We start from the raw sequence: 9,474 nt of genomic DNA on the forward strand, positions 1-9,474 counted from the left end.
GGAAATGTATCATTTACAGGATTTCTCAACTACCCACCCCACTTCCCTTCTTTGAATGGTGAGGAATTCCATTAAGCACTTCATCATATGCTATTCTGTAGAGTTATGAGAACACTATGTTCACAGATTTGTTTGTCTTCTCTCGTCAACTTCATCCCAGATGCTTTGATTTGGTTTACGCATCTTTGTATTCCCTACAGTACACTCAATAAATATTTGTTTATTGATCAATTGATAAAGACATTCAACAAGTAATTATTAAATGATTGCTGAGAGGCAGTATGATGTAGTAGACAGAAAACCAGCTTTAGAGTCAGCAAGACCTGGCTTAGAAGCTGCCCCTCCCCTTCCCACTCCAGTCCATCTTACACCACTAACTGTATGAACATGATCAAGTCACTTAACTTCTTAATCTCCACAAGCTACTCTCTTAAGACCACATGAAAATTGAGTGGCCAATCAGCATAAATGAAGGGAATTTCTACACTAGAAGTTCCCTGCACTGATAAAACTAACAACAAAGAGTAACCCAAAACACATTTTTTTAAAATCATATCATAACTAAGAGATATGTCGTATGCATAATTGAATAAAAATATCAATCATAAAGGCATTTTGATCCAAATAAAATGCCTACTTGTCAATTAGATTCTATAACACTTTTTAATGAAAAAATGCTTTTAAAAAAGAAGAAAGGAAAAGAAAAGAAAAATGTATGAAATACAAAAAATCAAGAATGGTGATGAGTTAGTTAGAATAATAGAATATTACAGCTGGAAGGAAACTTGAGAGGTTGTCTAGCTAAACTTTAGGTGGGCTGTAACTAATCTCTTCAAGGTATGGGGAAGGCAATGATCTCCTTTTAAGTTTGGTTCCCGCCATTAATCCATCCTCTGGAGCCATAGCTTTCATTCTTGATCCCGTATACACTTTCCTAAAAGAGAGGGGGTAGGGGCTTAAGAGAAAGGCAAAAGGTCTGAAATATTTATTTCTTAATATTTCAATTGAACTAAAAAGGATGTTCTTAATATGTTTACACACTAGGAATGTCAAATATTATTTCTCCCATGTACAGATAAGAAAATTGAAGCCCCTGTAGGTCCTAAGCTAAATTTAGATAGACATAGCTAAGGCAGATCTTCCCCTCATTATTACTATTATTATGATTATTAGCATTGGCATTTATATAACACTTTAAAATTTGCAAAACACTTTACAAATGTTATCTCTTTTTGTCCTCACAATAACCCTAGGAGGTAGGTGCCATTATCATCCTCGTTTTACTGATGAGGAAACTGAGGTACATAGAGGTCAAGGAACTTGCCCAAGGTCACAAAGGCAAAATTTGAACTCAAGTCTTTCTGACCCCAAGTCCAACACTCTATCTTCTGTAGGGTTTTGAACTCAGGTCTTTTTGACTCCAAGTCCAACAGTATATTCTCTGTACTACCCATCTGCCCTATTAGTAATTCAGCAGGATTGGAATTATACACTTGGCAATGAAAAGTCTAATAAGAGTTGTGGCCAACCCTTCCAAAATATACCTCAAAACAAGCTTTGCAGTCTACCCCATCTTTCCGGGTTTGGTGATAATTTAGATAAGGTTTCTCTCCATAAATTCCATTAAGCCAATTGAGGTTTAAAAAAAAAACAACAGCAGTTCAGTTTCATTGTCAGAAAAGATGTTGTCTGGAAAATTGTGCTTTGCACATAAGTAGTACAGTGTCCAGTGTTTCCATGGAGGTATGAGATGGAACTCTGATTGCTTTAAGCCATTTGAATGGCCAAGACGTTCTCCCCCTAAATATCCCTACAAAATTAATGGCCACTCTCTTCCAGCTAGGTGGCACAGAGGATAGAGCACTGGGCTTCGAATTAGGAAAACTCATCTTCATGAGTTCAAATCTAGCCTCAGATGTTTACTATGTGGACCTGGGCAAGTCACTTAAACTTGTTTGTCTCAGTTCCTCATCTGTAAAATGAGCTGGAGAAGGAAATGGCAAACCACTCCAGTATCTTTGCCAAGAAAACCCCAAATGGGGTCACCAAGAGTCAGACATGACTGAAATGACCCAACAACAACCTCCAGGTATTGGTGGACTATGCCAAGTGTATACCACACTCCTTCACAATTTTCTTCAATATCAGAATCAATTCCAAGCCACCAAATAGAGCTTTTGGCTGGCATTTTCAAGGGCAACAATTCTCATCATGTCGTAGAATCACTGAATTTTAGAATTGGAAGACCCAACTCAAAAGCAATGTCCTTCATTTAGGATTTGTTTATCTCCCCAGAAAGAAATGATTCCTTCTTTCTTTGAACTCTCATGGGACTTCACACTTCTCACAAACTCTCACACTCTACTTTGTGTTACATTGAATTGTATATGTTTTGTATAATATTGAGCTAGGTATGTTTTGTTGCATCCTTACTAGATTGTAAGGTCTAGCAAAGTGACTTACATATAGTTGATATTCAAAAAATACTTGTTGAATAAAATGAGTTGAGCCTTCTATGGTATGGCAAGACAAAATGATGACCACTTTTTTGAATACCAGTGCAATTTCTCTTTTAAAACCATATTTTGTGGGCAAATAAGTCATGCTTATGGTTTATAAATGGTTTGAATTCTTCAGATAGGATCTCTCCTGTACACTCCTTCTACACCTAGTTCAAAACAATTTGGGAACCCATGCAGGTCTAACCTGAAGCCCAAAGCTCATTTACGTAAGACCCTCTTCATTGGTTGAAATTGGTTATTCAGGGCTCTGTTTCTGTGTGAGGGGCAGAGTTTTCAAGAGTGATCCTAGTCTTCTGGCTTCCAACTTTGGGAAAGAAGATAGATGACTCCAGACACTCTTCAGGCTCCTGGAGGGAAAGAAAGACTATGGGAAGCAGCCAGACATGTAGAAGAGCCAGCACTTTGATTATGTCTATATCCCTTGGTTACTGTACTAGAGTCTTTGAGGGGATTTCCCCTTGGATGAGCTCTGAGACTATCTCCTGGTAGAACTGAGCTATCTCATGCCCAGTGGGAGAACTCCTTCACTCTATATCGTCTAGTATGTTCTCATTTGTATAACTTCCCTAATCTCTGCTTGCTAAATTCTGTCTGTTGATATAAAGAGTTTATTTGCTGTTCACTGTGTGTGTTATTTGTAGAACTGGCATTTTGTGAAAAAAGAGTTAAATCTTGGATATATCCTTGGGAAACTCCTTCCCCATTAAAAAATGAGGATCAGGAGCTCAACTTGAGCCTAAAAATTATTTCCTCTAGATCAACAATATCGAAAGGAGGGGGGTTCCAGACAAATATTATTCTAGCCTCTGAGTAGAGAAGAGTCATAAGCTTCTGGCATTGACCTCTTGCTTCTCCTTCCGGCAGGAATCAATGTTTCCCTTGGAGAACAGTAGATGGAGGAGACTCTTGTCATATCTATTGATTCATGCCTCCCTATGAGCCACATTTAGATAGACCCAAGTGGTCACACATACCCTATACAGACAACACAACACACCACCCCCTTACCCAGGTAATCATGAAATTTAAATAGCCTGAAGAAATGATTCAAGAAAATAAATCTCACATGAAGGTGATGTAGCATAATCTGGAAACTATGGTGGTAGATGACCCAAAGGAACGCCATTCAGACTATAGCTCCCTCGTGCCAATAGGCAAGCATGCATTTGCTTATAAGCAGTTGCAAGGACGTGGGTCAACCTGCTAAAGAAAACCTCTGAGTTGCCTTGTCAAAATAAGGTCTATGGTAATGGCCAAAAGCCCCGTTTCCTCCTGGAAGTTGAAGTTTGAATACCAACTAGCTGCTAATTCCTCAGAGGTCTTTTGGAGATGAATCAGCACCAGTTTTCAGGCGCAGAATCCTCACTCTCTCCCCTCCCCACCCACCACGTGCCAGGTTCTACTTGAGGCAGATAAAAATCCCATAAAAACCCATTGGATTCAGCATGTCCAATTCCACCCTGGGCTCCCAGAATACCTCTATCCATTTTCCCTGACCTCCCTTCTTTATTGTGAGTATATCTTCACAATAAATCTGGTTTGCTTTATTTTCTCTTGGCTAACACCGCTTTGCTGGGCTTCACTGTGCCATACCCAGGGATCATACCTTACTCAATGTATCTTAAAAAAGGAGTGAACAAGAACTCCAATATTGCATGGATAGTGCATTCAACAACACATCTCCTGGATCCAGACGTTTTTACTGGTTGTTTCCCATGCCTGGAACTCTCCCTTCTCACTGCCTTGACTTCCTATAAGCTTCAGCTCAAGCCCCATCTTCTACACAAAGGGAAAAGAAAGGGGAATTGAATACTCATTTATTAAGCACCTACTATGTGCCAGGCACTGTGCTAAGCTCTTTACAGATATTATCTCATCTGATCCTCACAACAATCCTGTGAGGTAGGTGCTATTATGATCCTTATTTTACAGTTGAGGAAACTGAGGCAGGCAGCAGTTATGAGATTCACCCAGTCATATAGCTGGTTAAGTGTCTAAGGCTGGTTTTGCACTGAGGTCTTGATTACAAACCCAGCACTCTATGCATTGTATGACCAAAATTGCTTACTTCTTCAAGAAGCCTTTCCCAATCCTCCTTAAATCTTAGTGCCTTCCCTGTGATACAGACCCCAATTTCTCCTCTCTATATCTTATTCATACATAGTTATTTCTAAGTTGTCTTCCCCCATTAGAATTTTAGCTCCTTGAGGGCAGAGACTTGCTTTTGCTTTTTGAGGTTTTTTTTTTTTTTTTGCCTTTCTTTGTATCACCAGCCCTTAGCACAGTCCCTGGCATATAGAGGGTACTTAATAAATGCTAATTGACTGACTGGCAGACTACAGGCTTAGCTTTAGAAAAAAGTCCCATAGAAGGCAAGAGCGATTGTTGCAAATTGTAAAGGCCCAGCCATAGAGGCTTAAATGTAGGGCTCATCCTGAGTCCTGTGTCCTATTTTGATCATCTAAGAAATACCTCTAACTGTCAATATTGAGACAGACAGCTCGCCTATATGCTATATCCTAAAACTTGAATATGGCTTATAATTATCCTCTTAGCACTACAAGTAAATTAAGCCTCACTGGACTCTGCAGCATAGCAATGGCTTCCCCAACAACTACATAGAGGTTGGAGAAGACTGGGCCAATTGACCCTATTGACAATGCTAAAATCCATCAATTAATCAACAAGCATTTATTAAGCAATTACTATGACTGTGCCAGGTATTGAGGTTACAATCATAAAGAATAAAATAATTCCTACTCTCAAGAAGCTCACTTTTTTTTTTTTTGGCTGGGGCAATCAGGGTTAAGTGACTTGCCCAAGGTCACACAGCTAGTAAGTGTAAAGTGTCTGGATTTGAACTCAGGTCCTCCTGACTCCAAGGTCAGAGCTCTATCCTCTGCTCCACCTATCTGCCCCAAGTTCACATTCTTTCAAGGGAAGCAAAACATGCATCTGTAAATATGTACAGGATACAAGTGTGCACGAAATAAATGTTGATATTATTGTTCAGTCATTTCAGTCATGTCTGCCTCTTCACAACTCTATTTGGGGTTTTCTTGGCAAAGAGACTGGAATGTTTTGCCATTTCCTTCTCCAGCTCATTTTACAGATGAGGAAACTGAGGCAAACAGGGTTAAGTATCTTGCCCAGGGTCACACAGCTAGTAAGTAAGGACACACTTGAACTCAGGTTTTCCTGACTCCAGGCCTGGTGTTCTATCCACCACACAGCATAGCTGCCATGAAATAAATACAAAGTTGTTAAAAAAAAAAAAAAAGATAGGGAAGAATCATTATCCCTTTTTCTCCTAGTAGCAACACATCACAACCTAGTCTGTCTCTGTCTTTCTATCTCCCTGATTCCCTCCCTCTTTCTTTCCTTTTCTTCTCTGTCTTTCTCCATTTCTTCTCTCTCTTCTTCTCTCATTCTTCCTCTCCCTCTCTCTGCCCTTCCTTCCCCCTCCCCTCTCTTTCTCTCTTTCTATCTCTATCACTCTCTGTCTCTCTGTCCCTCCTTCCCCCCTCCTTTCTGTCTCTGTCTCTCTCTGTCTTTCTCTCTCTGTCTTTCTCTCTCTGTCTCTGTCTCTCTCTGTCTCTGTCTCTCTGTCCCTCTCTCTCTCTGTCTCTCGCTCTCCCCTCCTCCCGCCCGTGTTTGTGTATGTGTCTGTCTCTCTCTCTCTCACCTCTAGACATAGTCCAGCCCTCTCATTTTACAGATGCGGAAATTATAGACTAGCAAGGCTAAGTAACTGGACAAAGGTCATATAACCAGAGAAGCAGAGCCAAGACCACACATTATGAACTGACCTGCATCCCTGGCCTAAGTCATTTGGAGATAGTTATCTCATTACAAAGGTCATCAACTCTCTCCCTTCTTCCCCGCATCTCTGATGTTCAAGGGGACTCTAGGATATGTGGCAGGAGAGGATCAACAGGCCTCTTTTCCTCCTTTCCCAAAGAAAGCTTTGTGCACTTTGTGCTGCTGACTTGGATTTTCTGATTGCTGTTTGTGAAGATATGACCTGGGAGCTTTTGTTTAGAGCTGTAGATGTGACTTCGCCAAAGCCGGTATCACAGAACAGACAAAGAGGCAGAGGAATAAGGCAAGAGGGATGGCTTCCAGGAAACAGGGGGTTTTCTAAGTTTGGCGGCTGAATGACAGGCTGCCCTGGACAGGTAGAGGCCCCAGTGAGGAAGGGAAGGGAGACTGAAACCAATAGGGAACCATCTGTGAACTATGTCAGCCTCCTCCTTAACCACAAAAACCCAACTTACCATATTTGCTGGTCATTCTAAATGTCTCCACTGTTCTGGGTTAACCTTACCTTAAATTTCTGTTTAGCAACAAGCTTATTTATTTATGTTTTAGAAATCCAATGGGCTTTTCTCTATCCTCATTCTCCTTGACCTCTCTGCAGCCTTTGACACTGTTAATCATTCTCTCCTCCTAGACACCTTCTTCTCATCTACAGTCACTACTCTCTCCTGCTTCTCCTTTGTCTGACTGCTCCTTCTGTCTCCTTTGCTGGATTTTCTTCCAGATCTTGCCCGCTAGCCAAAGGTTTGGTCCTGGGCCCTCTTCTCTTTCTATACTACTTCGATTCATGATCTCATCAGCTCTCATGGATTTAATGACCATTTCTATACAAATGACTCTTAAATCTAACTACCCTGCCTGAAACTCCCCTGCCGACCTCCAGTCTCGCTTCTCCAGCTACTTTCCAAGATCTCAGAATGGATGTCCAGTAGACATCTTAAACTCAACGCTTCCAAAATGAAACTCATTTTCTTTCCCACTAACCACCTCCCATCACCTTCCCTGTTACTGTAGAGGGCAACACTATCCTTCCAGTTGCTCTGGCTTGAAGGAGGCATCCTAAACTCCTCACTTTCTAACTCCATCCCCATCTCCAATCCTGTGCCAAGGCCTATCAACTTCACCTTTACAGCATCTCTCTAATGTGCCCCCTTTTCTGTCTGACACATCTACCACTCTAGTGCAGGCCCTCCTCACCTCAAGCCTGGACTATTACAATAACCTGTTGGTGGGCCTTCCTGCCTCAAGTCTCTCCCCACTCTAGTCTATCCTCCACTCAGCCTTTAAAGTGATTTTCCTAAAATGCAGGTCTGACCATTTCACCCCCCTAACTCAATAAACTACAGTGGTTCCCTCTTGCCTCCAGGAACAAATATAAAATGCTCTGTTTGACATTCAAAGCCCTTCATAACCTAGCCCTGTCTTAACTTTCCAGGCTTCTTATATCTTACTATCCGACACGTACTTTTATCCAATTTGTTCCACAAACCAAATACTATCTCTCAGTTCCAGGCATCCTCTCTTGCTGTCCCTCAAGTCTGGAACACTGTCTCTCCTCCGCTCCATGTACAGACCTCCCTAGCTTACTCTAAGTCCAAACTAAAATCTCATCTTTTACTGGAAGCCTTCCCCAACCCCTCTTAATCTTAGTCCCTTAATTTAGTGCCTAGCAAATTAAGCGTGGAGCCTATATTCAAGAATAGCCTCTTTGGGACTAATGCAATAAAGAACAGTGCTCACTCTAGGCTTTTGATTGGGAATATGAAACAAATTTCCAACAAATGACCGGTGGGGTTAGTGAAACGTGCATTTTCAATAATCCCTCACATTCATCAACTGCCTTGGGCTTCCAGGGGTTGGGAACCTGCGGCCTGGAGGTCACATCCCTCTAGGTCCTCAAGTGCAGCCCTTTGACTTAATCCAAACTTTACAGAACAAATCTCTTTAATAAAAGGATTGATTCCGTAAAACTTGGACTCAGTCAAAAGGCTGCACCCCAGGACCTAGAAGGTCACATGTAGCCTCCAGGCCACAAGTTCCCCACCCTGGCTTAGGCAAAGGAATAGGATGAAGGGATCCTATGGGGGCTGTGTGTTTGAGCCCCATAGTTTACTTCTTTTTAGGGCCTCAATCTTATCTTCATTTTATAGGTGAAGAAACTAAGACCCAGAATGTCTATGTGCCTGGTCCCTGGTCACATAGTTAGTAAATGTCAGAAACTAGATTTGAATCTACTTTTTTCCTGACTCCTAATTTCCATTAAAGCAGACATTTTAAGTAGTTTTGTCCAGTTTCCAGGGTGGAAGTTGTATTTAATTGCTTACCGGGAGTGTTCTGGAGAAGAATCACACTGCCTCTGAACGTCCAGCATTAACAGTAGCACATGTTCAGGGTTAAGACTCTTGTGATCAAAATGGGTCAAAAGCAAACCAATGGTCTGGACACTAGGACATTGAAGCAGAAGTAATGAAAGGCAGTCAAGCCTCAGCAGTTTAAGGGATTCAATGTAAGACGTATATAAGACAACAGTACAACAGGTCACAAGGCATACATAAGAGCTTGATTCTGGAATGAGATTTCCTTGCCAGAGCATTTCCTTACAGACATTCTACCTGGGTGGGATGTGGTCTTAAGCTGTGAGTAGATATGGGCCTGCAGATGTGTGACTAAAGTGGCTGCAGCTGGCTATGGAAATGATGAGTAGAGCAGCAACTGCAGCTGGGTCCTGTTACATACTGTTTAATAATGTTTATTTAGGATTCAGGGAGTCCATCCATTTTGCTTCAGTGAAGAAAAAGTTGGTCATCTGGTTTTCCTTGGAGTAGCCTTTGACTTCTCTTTCTCAGGAGCCATTTTTAGCTAATTCAATAAAAAAAAAAAATAGACTCAAAATAAATTTAAGGAAGGAAGAGAATGCAAAACTTTCCAGTTGATTACCATCTCTTCCTTCCTCATCAGAGTAAAGGGACTTGACTTTAAAAAAAAAAAAGATTTCAACTGTTACGCATTAAATTTTTCCTCCCTTTTCTTCACTCATAAATGTTATACAATTACACAAAAAGGTAATAGAATTCAATATTTTAATACTCCACCAGGATTTCTTTAGGGAACTCTTTGGTTATCCCAAATTAAG

The 9,474-nt window shown here is 41.1% G+C and overlaps 1 long non-coding RNA gene across 1 annotated transcript; it reads right to left on the bottom strand.

The window, feature by feature from the left end:
* Nucleotides 1-721: 721 nt before the first annotated feature.
* On the bottom strand, nt 722-8,746 carry LOC114037321. Its single transcript, XR_003568432.1, has 3 exons — nt 8,666-8,746; nt 2,707-2,869; nt 722-934 (listed from the first exon to the last, which is right to left on the bottom strand). It is a non-coding gene; the product is annotated as an uncharacterized LOC114037321 (long non-coding RNA).
* Nucleotides 8,747-9,474: the final 728 nt, after the last annotated feature.

Source organism: Vombatus ursinus, unplaced genomic scaffold, assembly GCF_900497805.2.
Source record: "Vombatus ursinus unplaced genomic scaffold, bare-nosed wombat genome assembly UNPS02010320.1, whole genome shotgun sequence".
Classification (NCBI taxonomy): domain Eukaryota; kingdom Metazoa; phylum Chordata; class Mammalia; order Diprotodontia; family Vombatidae; genus Vombatus; species Vombatus ursinus.